General features: G+C 51.9%; 1 protein-coding gene across 6 annotated transcripts in view; it reads left to right on the top strand.

Annotated features, from left to right (window-relative positions):
- The window catches only part of SERGEF (secretion regulating guanine nucleotide exchange factor), a 217,676-nt gene that overhangs the window by 189,956 nt on the left and 12,755 nt on the right, over positions 1–14,965 (top strand). Inside the window, exon 12 of one of the 6 annotated variants that reach the window (XM_087855335.1) lies at positions 750–884. The exons of the other annotated variants lie outside the window; for them this stretch is intronic. The gene's annotated coding sequence lies outside the window, so the exon portion shown is untranslated. Of the gene's footprint in view, positions 1–749; positions 885–14,965 lie in introns of those variants that run through there. 6 annotated transcript variants of the gene reach the window in all.

Genomic DNA, 14,965 nt, shown 5'->3' with positions numbered 1-14,965 from the left:
GGGGAGGAAGGGGTGCACAGTAGTAACACCAGCCACAGAGGAAGGGCGGGATCCCTGGTCTTCGAAAAGACACAGAAAACAATGCACAAAACAAAGCTTGGCAGGCTTCCTAAGGGAAAGTAATACTTTTCCTGGTCCTCGAAGGAGGACCCTTTGGTCTATAATGGGTAAGGGCACTTCTCTATTTCAGATTTCATCTGAGAGGTGAATATGCTTGTCATCACATTCCAGGCCATCATCGGAGGAGGAAGTAGGACCCCTAGACCGGAGCTCCGAAGTGAAAGGATTGGCCTAGGCAGAAGGCAGAGTTGATTCTGGATCTCCTGACTTGGGTCACAAGGGCAGCAAGGCTCTGTAGGACAGATTACCCAACGAGGGTGTGAAGACCAAGATCCCCTGGGACAGGGTGGGGCGTAGGGGCTGGCCAAGCTTGGGCTGGCAGGAGCCAGTGTTGGGACCACACAGTCACCTCTCCCTTCAGCCAGTGTGTCAAACACAATCATTTCTTCTGTGTGCCTTAACATGTCAGGAAGTACTGCTCTGGGAGGCTGTGCCTTTGAGACAGTAAGCAAGACAGTGACCAAGTGGGAACTGCAGGAAGTTCAAATGACAGGAAGCAAAGACTGCTGCAGATGTATGTCCCAACCCCTTGGAGGGAGAGAGGCGATATCAAAGGGTCAGAAACCTCATCTTGGCAGCCCTGCCTGTCTGTAGATGTGTTTTAAATTGCTGGGATTCTTTCTTTTCAGTGCCGCTAGCATTTAGTAAACTTCTGCAAACCCTGTGCTGCCTCTGCTCTGCTAATGGGAACTGAGGAAAGAGGTTCGTCCATCCTTGGGCTAACGTCGTTCAGGGGAAGAATTCCTGTGCTTCCCCGGAGACAGTGGTGAGTGGCCTGTGGTGGGGAAGGGGCAGCCCGAGGACGCCCAGGAAAAGCTGCTTGCTCCGTCACCACCCCAGGGAATACAGTCCCTTAGGGTCTGTTGTTCAAGCAGAGAACACAGTCCACCTGCTTCCCACCAGGAGTCAGATGGAAATGGTCTCCAGGCTGGATTTGCCTTCAGGAAGAAGACCACTCATAGGTTAACAAAATCCGTGTCTTCCCCGGACACTCAGAGCTCAGCTTTAAAGGCAATGAGACCCTGAAGTACTGATGCAGACCCAAATTCCAAATCAGATACAAATCCCAGGGCATAATGGAGAGCCTAGAGACCATGTTTTACAAAAGCAGGTTGTGCTGCTTGAATGAGCAAACCTATTCATACCCCCAGTTCTGGTTGGCATTAACTGCGTCGCCATGGAGAAAAACTCAGGAATCAGCAATAGTATTTGGGAGGAATTCTTGTCCTGGCTTTCTTCAGAGAAATTCTACTCCCTCAGGCCCTGTGATGAAATTGGTAAAGCATGGGCTTTGGGGTCTCTCTTACCAAGTGACTCAACTCTCTGGACCTCGGGTTCCTTACCTGTAAGCAAACATCAAAACAGCAAAACCTCCTCTCAGGTCGTTAGGAGGGTTACATGAAGTAAGCTAGATGAAAACACCCAGTCTCACACGTGTTCATGTATTGATTGGGGTTCTCCAAGAAAAACAGAACCAATAGGACCGATCGATCTCTAGCTATCTATTTATCTAGACTTATTTTAAAGAATTGTCTCACATGATCATGGAAGCTGCTAAGTCTGAAATCTTTGGGGCAAGCCCTGCTGGAGATTTAGGTTAGAGTAGATGTCGCAGTCCTGAATCCAAAGGCCGGAAACTCAGACAGGGTTTCTGTGTTGCAGCCTTGAGGCAGGATTCCTTCTTCAGGAAACATCAGTCTTGTTGGATAAGGCCCACCACAATTGATTGTAAATGTTAATCATGTCTCCAAAAAAATACCTTTACAGCAATATCTAGACTGGTGTTTAACCAAACAACTGGTCACCGTAAGCTAGCCAGGGTGGCACAGAGTTAACCATTACACCATGAAAGGGCTAGGGTTCTCAACAAAAACATTCCCTTCACTCTCTTTCTCCCTCCTTTTCAAAGTCATTGCTGAGGTCTGAAGAGGCTTCACTCAGTGACATCTCTGGCATGTGGGCCTGGAAGCTGTTAGAATCTGGGCAGTGAGACCCGTGTGTCCCTCCTGTCTCTCTGAGATCTGTTTCTGCTGACTTCACACCCTAGGGAATCGGTGTCCCTGCTTCCTGAGTCAAGTGCTGGAGCAGCCTTCACGGTTTTCCATTAAAGTCTGCAGTCGGAGCCATACCAGTTTTCCTCTGTGTGCTGTCCAGGCTCTTCCCAATCCGCTTCTCCGGAACCTGCAGTGTAGCATTCCTTATGTTTGTTCTTGGGTTGGATTGGGAGACCTGGGCAAGACTGTTTGACCTGCCAGGACGGCCTTTCTGGTGCGGGGCGAGTTAGCACGGGCGGAGAGACTGTGAGGAAAGGCTTACTGGGCGAGTGAGAGTTAACTCCCTGCCTAGAACGTTTCAGGTGGCATTCTGCCTGGAAGTAGAGAGCTGGACTCCATTCCATCTCGAGATTTATACTCCTCAGGTGATCCAAAGTGCTTCTCAGTGTAATGGAATGTGGAATTGCTTTTGCCAAAGAATGCCCGGATGGGACTTCTAAGGCAGCATAGGGTTAGGGGAAAAGCTCCGGACCAGGAATTAGACCTGGACCCTGCTTTGCCACTTCCTCCCTGTGTGATCGTGGACAAGTCACTTCCTGAATTGAGGCCTCAGCTTCTTTTTTTACCAAATCTTGGAAAAAGCTCTTAGCTTAATCCGCACTTAGCAAAATCCACTCCACCTTAGCTTTGCTTAGTTACCATCTTACCGCTTTTATTTTATTTAAGATTTTATTTACTAAGAGAGTATGTGTGTAGGGGGGTGGGCAGAGGCAGAGGGAGAGGGAGAGAATCTCAAGCAGACTCTGTGCTGTGTGCAGAGCCGGATGCAGGGCTCAGTCTTAGGACCCTGAGATCATAACCTGAGCCAAAACCAAGAGTCGGACACTGAACCCACCTGCCTTGTAGCTTTTAGAGTCATCTTCACAATTTGTCATCTCTGCTCCTCACGCCAATCTTAGGAGGTAGACAGGATATAGGTACAGAAATGGACTGTTCCCATTCTGTAGACGAGGGTCAAAGAGATTAAATGACTTGCCTAAGTTCGCACAGACAGGAGGCGATATAGCTAGCATTGAACCCAGCTTGTTCGGGGTATCCTTTCAAATACGGTAACGTCTACAGAACTGTAAAGGAGAGCACACAGTGAGGAGACAGAAAGCCAGTGGGGGGACCCAGCGGGAAGGACAGCAGCATCAGAGAGGGGGTGGTACTGCCGTCATGCTCCCAAAGCACCCAAGGCTTTGGACGGACAAGCTTGTCTCAGTGGACACTAGGAGGGTTAGTCTCCAGCTCCTCAAATTAAAATGTTTTCTCGTGCTGTTGATTCAATTCAGAAAACATTTATTGAGGCTTTATCACAGACCAGGCTCTCTACTGGAGGGGGGGCAGAATAAGGCAGCAGAAGTAGAATGCAAAGTAGACTGTCTTGTCGACTTCTGCAAGCAGAAGTATAATGAAAAGTTTTATATTTGAAAGGTAAACACCGGGCTTTGGATTTACACTGGAAGGTGAGTGCGATTGAGTCATCCTAGGGAGATGAAGGCAAATACAGCTGAGCCCTGAAGGATGAAGCAGGATTTGACCATCAGGAGACAGAAGGAGGAAAGGGGTCTCTGCCCTGCTCTTCCTCCTCGGCCCCCTGCGGCAGCCCCCCGCTGCTGCCGTGCGACCGGAAGCCGGCTGCCACTGCCCGTTTGCTGTAGGAGCTGGCCGGCCCCAGCCCCGGAGGAGCCTCTACCCTTGCTTGTCAGATTTGACGCAGTGCCTAAAGCATATAGTGCAAAGCAAGAGAGCCCGTGCCGGGCAGCTCTTGGAAGAGTACCCAGGAGGAGAGGAGGCATGGGGGCCCTTGGCAGGGGAATGGGCGGCCTGGAAGGAGGTACCTTTTTTCGTGATTGTGCCTACCCCTCCTAGGGGCCTGGGAGGCTGAGCTATTACTTTGCGTGTGCAATGTTAGACTCAGAGTGTTTTGTGTCTTTATTTTAAAACTGGCTTCTCAGTCTCCTGTGCAGTTTTCTGTCAGCTTGTTGCCATGGAGAAGTCGGTTGGGGCTGGAAGTTCTTGTCCCTCTCTGTGTCAGCATTTTTGGACCCGCCAGCTGCCTCGTGTCCCTCTACAGATGGAGGGGGCGCAGGACCCCACTGGGTGGGCAGGCCCTTTCTCTGCAGGGACTGGAGCTGCATCTCGATTCCCTGTGGGGTAGGAGTTTCATTCATCTGTGTACTGACTCAGCAGCTCTGTCGTGCCTGCCTCTGTGGGCCAGGCATGGCGCTGTGCTCCGCGAGCACCAAGATGACTGTGGCCCAGGGGGCACACACATCGTCAGGCAGGACCCTGCCGGCCAGTTCTTTCTCACCATCCCTTTCTTGTCTGTTCCTCAACCTCATTCTTTCTTAGAATTTAAAGGACTGTGTGTGCTTTTCCTCCAACCTTTATCACTGCTCATTTAGAATCTCCCTGGGAGTTTCCTACCAGTCTCCGCGCTTCTGGATCTCATTTCCTCTCTGTGTCTCCAGCACCAGGCTCGGGATCTCAGACAAAAGAGGGGCTCCTCCAGAAGGTATCTGTCCAATGGAATCCATTCTCAGACTCTCAGGGTGTCTGTCTGTCCTGTCTTTCTTCCTCTCTTCTGGGCCTAGAGGCAGCATGGCTGGCAGCATGAACCAGTGGAAAAAGGAAGGACTTTGGAACCAGGTCAGTCTGCGCTTGAGTTTTGGCACCACCTTTTTCTAGCTGTATGATCTCAAGCAAGTGGCTTCTTCCCTTGGAGCCTTAGTCAAACCTAGTACTTTTCTTTAAACCCAAATCGTCTGTCAGTCAGTAATTGAGTTTGGACGTTTTAAAAATCAAAGTAGGAAGTACTGGTGGCCATTTACCCCTACTGGGCCCTGTCCTTCCACACCCATGTGGGACCCAGTTGAGAAAAGGTTTGGAGCTGCGTTCTGGCTGTGACCCTGAGGTGTGGTATGACATGATCAAGTCTCTTTTCTTTCCAAGACCTCAGTTTTCCTGTTTGAAAAATTCAGGAATTGGATTAGGTGATCTTGAGGAGTTCTTTTCACTCTAAAAACCCGAAGATTCAGCTTTAAAAGGAAAATCTTCCCACAGCTGGTATGACCATCACCGCCAGAGCCCCCAGGTCGGAGGTTGGCCTCAGCATGGCCCCTTCTGCCAGCCTCTCAAGCTACTCTCCCAGGAAGCTCTGGGCTGGAACTCTGTTGGTTGCAGAACTTTCTTTTGGATGTCATAGTCCTTTTGAATGCATCGTCTCTGTCCCACCCCAATCTAGAGACTAGGCTTGGCTTGTATCCCAGAACAGTGAAGAATTGCTGGAAGGAGGAGTTTTTTCCTTCTTCACCTGTGTCTTGCTTTTCTTCAGGACCTGTTGCCTTCCTGAGCCTTTGGCTAGTGAGGATTGTATTTCTTGAGCTGCCTGCAAGCCAGGGCTCTGCGCCAGTGCAGAAGAGATACAGGAGGCATTTCCCCCACAATGTCATACATGTACCCCGATCTGTGTTATGGATAGGTGAAACAGAGCAGAGCCATAAAGTTCATGAGAGGCTTGTCCACGGAGTTCACCTAGTCCTAGTCCTCTGCCTTGGGCAAGTTCTTCCCTTCTCCAGTGCCCAGTGTCCTCCTCAGTCGCGTTGAGAGGGTTGGGCCAGTGATCTCAAAGTTCCTTTCCTGCTCTGGAACTTCTTTTCGAAGTGCTGTAGCTCGGCTCAGGGAAGGAATGCTCGTTGTAGACTTTCTAGGGGAAGGAGGACTGGAGCCAAGCCTTGAAGGCTAGACGAGGATTTGGACTGGCCCAGGAGAGATGGATAAGGCCTTCCTGACTGGAGGAAGTGGAAGGAGCGTGTGTGAGCACAGTCAGAGACTGTAGAGCGTGGGGGAGGGTGCAGCAGGGTGGAAAGCCCTCCTGATCAAGGCAGACGGTTCATGTGGCTTGTGAGGAGTGAGAGCAGTCCCGGAGGAGGTAGCTCTTGCCGTCCCTCTGAGAGCCCTCACCCCCAGGGCCGTGGGGCAGCCGCGGTCCCTGCGGACAGAGAAGCAAACAACGCGGGTTAAAACCAGGCCCCTCCCTAACGGGGGACCCCAGTCTGATGCTTCTTGTGACAGAAAGACCTCCAACCAAGAAGGGACATGGGTCAAAGCTAGGAGAGGACACCCCCCCAGGTCCCTTCCTTCTCGCTTCAGCCAGCAGGTTCTTGGTTGGTAGGATCAGGGCAGAGTGGAGAAGAGTAAGTCTGCCCCAGAGAGCTGCCCTGCTGTCATGCTTTGTTCTTCCCCGGATGCTTTCTTGAAGTCAGGGTGACAGGAGGGGTATTTTGACTGTGTCCTTGGGAGTGGATTCTAGATCCATCTATGAGGCTTACGAATCAAAGAGTGTCACATCCTAGACCTCGCTGTGACCTCCATCCTCCCAGTCCTCTGGCTCAGGCTGACTCCTGTCACCCTTCCGAACCCGCAGCTTCACGATGCCAGGCCCTCTTGGTCCCGCCTCCTTGCTTTCTCTCCCGCCGTCTGTCTTCTTCATCCCACTGCTTCTGAGAGACAGTATGGGCTTCGCTCATGCTCTTCCCCCTGAACTTTGCCTCTGCCTCCGAGCAGATCTTCCTGCAGCCCCTCCTCCGCGTTCAGTCCAAGTGCTCCCTCAGTGTTATCCACCGTGACGACAACGACAATGATGATGACAGTTATTATCCAGATTTTCTTTCTGAAGCACAGCTCTGATTCTGCTACTCCCTTGCTCAAAAGTCTTAGTGGCTTCCAGTGGCTGCTGGATAAAGTCCAAAATCTGTAGTCAGGCATTTTGAGGATTATATTTCCTGAGCCATCTGCAGTGATATGCCCCCTACCCATCCTTCCAAATTTATTTCCTTCTACTGCCTTTTGCACTGCCTCTCCTTCCACCAGACCGAGCTACCACCACTAGCTCTACAAGCTCACTCTACTCCTGCTTGGAAGGCCCTTCCTCCCCCTCTCTTAACTTTTCTTTTTTCGTCGGGATGTCTCCTCTGACCACCTAGACTACATACTCGTTGATGGTTCATTCTGTATCCCTTATAGCATCTACCAAAGTAAACTCACATGGTTTTGGGGGGAGGGTGAGTGACTAGAAAGACCTAGTTTAGCCCCCTGTTTTTGAGCAAGCTTGAAATTAGGGGAAGCTCAGTCATCAAGGCCTGTCCAGAAGGGCCTCGATCCTATGCAATTCCTTGAGGGGATCTGGAAGTTACCCAGTGTCCGTGGGCACATACTCAGCCAGCAAGCTCCACATGCTCGTGCCGCCTCTCTGCTGCATACAAGCAAATTGGCAGAAGAGGGTAGAAACCCAGGAGAACCATACTAGCTATGGACTTGGCTCTTGCTAGGTCAGGATAGGGATCAACCATCCAAGGTGTAGGGGCTGTATGATCCTGGGAATGTATCCTGGAGGGGTTGTTTGGGGTCCTTCAGCAGGAAGGTAAGGGGTCTGAGAGCAGGAATCTTAAAGTAATTATTGCGGGGCATTCAGATTCCAGGGGGATCCAGCTAGATATCAACTTGGGGGACAGATACAAGGTTCAGGTCCTGAGGTGGTGAGATGGCAACAGAGGTAGGCAGAGTGTCAGAGTCCTGCCCATCCAGCTACAGTGAACTCAGACCCTCTAGCCTCAGCAATCCTCAGTTTAGGGGTCACTAGGCCTTTGGCTGGGCATTCCCTGGGGCGGTCAGCAGGGAGGCTGTCAAAGGGAAATGGGCTCCCTTTCTGGTCAGGATTGGCTTGGAAACAGGCATGACCTCAATTTGGAGACACCTTCCTCTGGTCTTCGGTTCCCTGAGGCAGGCAGAACAGGGGGAGGCAATGGCTGACATTTTGCCAGGCCTGGAGGTGAGTTCTGTCTCTCCTCCTGGTTCGCAGTCTGGCTTACCAGGCCCTTGCCTCCATTTCAGACTCAGGCCATGATCTAGCCACCTCTGGGCCACTGTTGGGAAAAGTCAGTCTCAGGCTGATACTCACTGCCTGTAAATGACGTGGAATTAGGCTAATCAGTGACTCTTAATTCCCCAACAAATGCAAGTGCTGTGCTAATTGCCAGGGTCCATGCAGGCAGATCCCTGGCTGGCAGCATCAAACAAGAGAAGTGGTAATTTGGGGGCTGGAGTGGGGGAGGGCCTGCTTTGTTGGCTGAGCCAGTTAAAAACCGTATCACCCCGAGTGAGCCGTAGTGCAGAGAGCCGGACTCTGGCGTCCTTATCAGCCAACAGCCACTTGAGTGGCCCACAAGTGTGCTCGCAAGAGCTGAACCTCAACACCAGTGGAGCAGTTTCTTGTCCATTAATGGGATTCTTTTTGGCTCATCAAGGAAGATTCCACCAGCAGCCTGGCATGGCACTGCCAGGGCAGCTCATGGGGGATAAAGCATCCCGAACCTTAGTGTGCTGTTACCATGGCAACGTGGCATTCCAGACTCTCCAGGCAACCTTCCTGGCATCTGCTGCTGTGAACGATTCAGATGGAGAAGGGCCACTGCTCTTTCTCCAGTAGAGACAGAGCAAATTGTGAAGACAGGGAGCCATGCACTGAGGACCAGATCTTAAAGGAAAATGCTGTTCCATTGGTATGGGGGCTTCTGGTGAAATGGTATTTAAGTAGTTAAAGCTATCCATTCTGTCTGTTCTAGTCTGTCCGGGAGAGCCTCAGGATCAGGAGAGACCTCGCAGAGGAAAGAAGTGAGAGGAGATGGGGAAGAGTAGGGGGAGTAGTATGAACAAAGGCCGGGCCGGGAAGGCAGATGGAGAGAGTAGATGGGGTGGGCAGTTAGGTTTGGTGGGAGAAAAGACACTGGTAGAGGTGGACAGGTGTCAGCCTTGTCTCTCCAAAACTTGCTGCTCTGAGCCCTAGGCAAAGGCCTGACGGTGGCCTCACTCCACCCAGACAATGGGGGGAGGACACTCTGCCTTCCTTTCCTGAGGCGTGGGGACTGGTCTCTGCCCCTCACACCTTACTTCAGGGGGCCATTTCTTCTTCTCTGTCTTGGCTCACAAGTGTTCGCCTTATCTCTTGTACCTGCTAGCATCATTGAACCTCTGCGTTTCATAGGCATACTGAGATCCAGAGAGGAAGATGCTTGCCTGAGGTATCCGAGATACAGAGGCCATGGAATACAGGAGTTAAGAACTTCAAATTTGGAGACAGACTGACCTGGTTTGAGTCCTGGCTCCACCATTCAGTTTCCAGGGGAGCCTGAGCCTCAGCTTCTTCAGGGGTGAAATAGGGATCCTGAACATGGCTGCCCACCGCGGTATGACAGGTGTGAACTGAGAGAGTGGAAATAGTTCTACGGGATTCCCGGAATGTCGTTGAGTGCTCAGGAAATGTTGGTTAGTAAGAGATTGGGAATTCCTTAAGAAATGGGGACTCTTCCTCATCTTCGCTCCTTCCTCCTTCTCTTTCCTCGTACACGTGAGCACCTCGGTAGCCTGCGTCTGAGTTGATAGAAGGGTGTTTGTGGATTGGATGACCGCTCAGAGTGAAGAACTGCCCATGTTGGCGGGCTCTCCACTCCCGTCAGGTGTGTTCAGCTTTGGTGCTGTTTGGGCTCCCCACGCCTGGAGTCAGGCAGGCCCAGGGTCCTGTGCTGCTCAGCCCACAGAGGGAAGTGACTTGCCCGTTCGGGTCCCGGATGCAGCTGCCCTGTGGCCCAGGACTTGTACTTCCCAGGATTGTTGGTTTCTTGAAGGACACAAATAGATTCTGTCAACCTTTGGGCACGATATATGGTGTAAATGGTAATGAATAGCTTTAGAGTACACAAAAGGTTTGCATTCCCTCACACGAACCTCACTGTAGCATGGGATTGTCAGGAGTACTCTCCCCGAGTTCAGGAGGACGTGCCCAAGGCTTAGTACCAGGGAGCGGATGGTCCGGAGACACACGGCAGGAAGAGCTGGAGCAGGGGCATGGCCCCATCTTCCGACTTCAGCTCTGGTGACCCACCAGATGAAAGCTCTTTGGGTCCATGTTTCTTCCATGGGACTGAGAGCCCTGGGATCCGATCCCAGTGAGGTGAGGAGCTCTGAGCTTGGAGTCAAGATGCCATGATTTTGGTCATGACCCCGTCACTTCCAAGGGTGCAGTTCCTAAGTGAGCACCTCTCTTCTAGACACGCTCGTCCCCTGATCTTTCTGCTCTGGGTTTATAGTGGGGCTGAGGGTGCTTTGGAAAGTCTGAAACTCCAGTTGGGTGACTAGGGAGAGGGACATTGTTTTCAGCAACGGCCTCTCCATGTGCCACCTCGAGCCCAGCAAGTCTGCAGCCTTTTAGCACATCTGGACGTGCTCTGAAATGACAGACAGCCTGGGTGTGTTGGGAGCATTATCCTGAAACACTAACCGTCACAGCTGGAGATCAGTAAAGCTGGTGCCTTCAGTTTATAGAAGTGGAAGCAGAGGACCTGGGAGGGGCAGTGGCTCGCCCACGTCCATGCACTGAGTCAGTGGCAGAGCTGGCCCCGCAGTCCTCTGATAGGGCCATGCGGCCCACACCCAGCAGAGCCTGACGTTTGCCTTTGCTCTTATTTGAACTCATTTTAAAGCATCAGATAAAGGCACAACAGTTTTTAAGAACTTTGTATATCAGACAGTATTTTCAACAGTTTTTAAAAAAGTCTTTTATTATAAAAGTAATACATGATCAATGAAGAAAGTTTGGATAGTAGAGAAATAATCCACTTAGAAGATAACAAACTGAGTAATGATCTTAAACCTCAGGAACACCCCTGTTGGGTGGCTTGCTGTCTTTCAGATGAAGCTTTCAGACCAGTGGCTCCCCCAGCCCTGTAACACCCTCTGGAAGTTTAGCTAAAGTAGGAGATTAACATTTCCAGACGCCTCTGAGGACCATTCATTCAGCGACTTGAGAAAGTTATATATACTACTGCTAATAGCAGGAGCAGTGGTGGTTAGTGTCTGGAGAGTCTCCTCCGGGTAACATACCAGTTCTCTCTTTTTTTTAATATAAAGATTTTATTTATTTATGTGAGAGAGAGAAAGAGATTAAGCAGAAGCAGACTTCCCACTTAGCAGAGAGCCTGACATGGGGCTGGATCCCAGGACCTGAGCCGAAGGCAGACACTTAACCGACTGAGCCACCCAGGCACCTTCTTTTTTTTTTTTTTTTTTAATACTCTTTATTTGAGAGAGAGAAAGACCGCATGCAAGTGGGAGGAGGGGCACAGGGAAAGGGGAAGCAGACACCCTCCACGTGGGGCTCGAACCCATGACCCTGAGATCATGACCTGAGCCAAAACCAAGAGTCGGATGCCCAACCAACTGAGCCCCCCAGAAGCCCCTCATCACTTCTTCATAGGTGTTCTCATTTGATTATTTGGCCATTATAAGAATCCTGTAAGGTAGGGAAAAAGGTATTCTTTTCCCATTTTAGAAATGAGAGATTTGAGCCCCAGAGACATTAACTGGCCCAAGTTTACACACCTATGTAAGTAGTAGAGCTACTGACTTCCGACAAATGCTTGCGTAAAGAAAGCAGAAGGCACCTACTACGTATCTATGAATGAACATCTGACTTCCCTTCTAAAGAAGATGCTAGAAATCACTGAGTCTAGGTGGAAGCTCTAGGATCCTATGGAGCCAGATGGGGTTGTGGGGGGTGCTGAGCACGTGGGCCTCTGAGCCCATCACCCCTGTTCCAGTGAGAGGAGCTTCCGTGTTACCTGTTCTACCCCAGGGAGGTGGAAAACAATTTAGCTTGTCTAACCCTGGTTCTCAAACTCTGGTGTTCATCATAACCTTCCAAGGGAGACTCTGATGGCCGGTGCGACCAGACATGAGAACTCTGGCTGTTAATGGGTGCAGATAGTCATTAGGCCATGGTTTGAGAAACAGGGGCCTACAGCCTAGTGCTGGGGAAGGTAAGACCCAGGAAGAAGCAGAGAGTTAGGCTCGGTCAGGCAGCCCATAGGCGCAGAGGCCCCGCTAGGAGTCTCATCCTCCCCCACCTCTTCCACGCCCTTCCCCCTGAGCCGCAAAGGCAGCCGAGCCAGGAAACGAGTGACACCGTGGAGAATAACAGACTGGTTTCCATAGCAATGCTCAGTGGCTTGTGCCTGTCGGGACACCTCAATCACTGATCTGAGCTCTCAGCTAGAACTCGTGTGAAGTGTTACCTCCCTGTTCCACACGAGGGGTCTTGGTGGATGGGAGGAGAGGAGGGATGGCATGCTTTGATCATGGGGTTCTCCCAAATGTACTAGCAGCTGGCAGCAAGATAGACCAGACCAAGGAGGGCAGGGAACTGGATCCTGGGCAGGAGGCACGAGGCCACCCCAGCGGCAGCTGGGGAGATGGGGGAGGGAACAAGTGTCAACGGAGCAGGTATCACAGGATGGACTCTGTGCTGGGCACGCTACACATTCATTCGGGGGAAAATGGTGAAGGGAAGGTGATTGTCCTTATTTACAGGTGAAGAAACCAGAGCTCAGACCCACACGGCGGGTGACAGGCAGGATCGTATCCAGGCCTGTTTGGCTCCACAGCTAGTGAGGAGCGGCAATGGTTTCCACATTCTCTGGCCCATCCAGGGAGAGCCTGAGATACATGCTGTCCAGCGGGCTCTTCCTGGTCCGGGGCAGTGGGGCGTCTGCCTGCGGGGGACTGGGTGGGTACTTATTCCAAGAGCCAGGACAGACTTGGCCAGGCCAGGCCGAGAGCCAAAGGTCGAGTCCGACCAGTCGTTAGCTGTAATGTCTCTTCCCCACAACCGAGGCTGCGGGCACTCTGCAAACTGCACGTCCCTTCAACACAGGCTGCCCTGACTGTCCCCTCCAGACGCCCCCACAGCGGTCCTCTGGATTGGTGACCCCGGGGGCGGCCTGCCCAGCTCTTAGACTGGACTTTCCTTTCAAGGGAGGGAGCTCCTCCTGGGGCAGGTGACCTGTTCATTCCTAAAACAAATAGTGAGCACCTTTTATATACCCGTAACTATTCTCAGTGCTGGGGACACAGCGGTTGAACAAAATGAAATTTTTGCTCTCATGAAGTTTTTCCTTCTAGTAGAGAGACAAGTAAATATATAATGGGGTGTTATGTGCCAGCAAGGAAAATAAAGCAGTGTGAGGGGGTAGCAGGATGGGGTTGAGTGGTCAGGGAAAGTTCTCTGAGGAAGTGACATTGAAACAGACCTGAATGAATGGAGGGAGGGTGGGCACCATGTGGATACCCAGAGAGGAGAGTCCCAGGCAGAGGGAGCAGCCAGGGTGAAGGCTGCAGCTGGAAGCCTGACTGGCCAATTGGAGGAACGGCAAGAAGGCCACTGTGTGGGGACAGGAGCAGCAGCATAGACATCAGAGAGGTAGCTGGGGCCCAGATGGTGTGGAACCCTGTAGACCAAGGCCCGGACTTTGGATTTCCTTCTGAGCTAAGGCACCACTGGAAGATTTGCACTCTGGGGGCACATGCCCGGCCTTGCCCTTAGGCCTCCCCAGCTCCTAAGGTCTGTGTTCTTCTCAGGGCCAGGGCCTGAGCTGCCCCTCTCGCGGGCCCTCATTTTGTGCGGCTTCACACTCCCCAGGAACACGTTCGATGGCCTGGCAGCAGGAGCTGCAGCGTTTCCCCAGCAGCGCAGACCCCGCAGGCTCTCGGATTACCATTGCCACTCCTCCCGCTGACGCCCCCTCCCCCCCGGGGGGGCGGGGGTGGAGTGCTGTGCTGATGTGGGTCCCCGCCCGGCAGCCCTGGCCACTCACCAGGCTACTGGCAGGCTGCTGCTTCCTGCCTGACCAGCAGGAGAACTTGGGTTATAATTACCCAAAGGGCAGTTTTGCATTCAAGCATTATGCATTTTTTTTATGAAGTAGGGATGTGCACAAAGGGAATTTATATTTATTAGCCTGACTAGTATGCATGCATCCCCATCATGCACTTCATTCAAGAAAATACAGGAACAGAGACTGGACCTTAGAGTGATGAAGGCACCAAATCAGGCCCCATGGAGTGAGAAGCAGTTACCTAGAGCTGCCCGCTGCTCACCTGGGAGCGCCTACGTTTGTCATTCCTGCGCTTTCCCAGTTCTCTCTCAGGTTCATAATCTCTTAGGCTCATCAGAAGTCTGTCTTTTGGGGCAAGTCATTCATTCATTCATTCATTCATTCATTCATTCATTCATTCATGTCTAATAGGCACTTCTACCTTAAAATGTCCAGAACCAAACTCTCGGGTTTTCTCGCCAAGCCTGGCCCTCCCCCAGGCTCCTCGGCCCATCAATAGTGCTACTGGAGTGAACCCCCCCATTCATTCACTCCCTGTGTCAGCACATCAGCAGGTCCTAGACACCCTACTATCAAAGTAGAGTGACTCTGTCCATGCCCACTGCCCCCAGCCGCTCAGCCTCGCCCCCTCGTGCCATCCTCGGAATGTCTCCCTGTTTCGCCTTTCACAGAGCAGCCTTTTCAGACGGAAGTCAGGTCTTCTCAGTCCCTGCTTAAAACCCTCCAGTGGCTTCTCAGCATTCTCAAAATAAACTCCTAGCTCCTCAGCAGGCCTCCCCTCCCTCCCAAGGCCCACCCCACCCCAGCTCCCGGGGCTCCACACAGGCACGGCCTCCTCGCCGCTGTTCCTGGACCTGGCAGGACGTCCCCCTTCAGGACTCTATTTATCGTGGCCTCGGCCTGGAGAGCTCTTCCTCCAGGTGTTTGTGTGGCTGGCTCCTTCTCGTCCTCCAGGGCACAGCTCAGAGGCCACCTCCCTGGAGAGGACTTCCTGACCACCTGTCCTTCTCATCGCATCATTCCATTCTGTTTCATTATAGCTCTGCTCGCTAGCTGCATCTGTGGATCCCTGCTTGTTGC

Source organism: Ursus americanus, chromosome 24 (genome assembly GCF_024610735.1).
Source record: "Ursus americanus isolate L20-20 chromosome 24, mUrsAme1.1.p, whole genome shotgun sequence".
Lineage (NCBI taxonomy): Eukaryota > Metazoa > Chordata > Mammalia > Carnivora > Ursidae > Ursus > Ursus americanus.
This window is presented reverse-complemented; position numbering and strand designations above follow the sequence as displayed.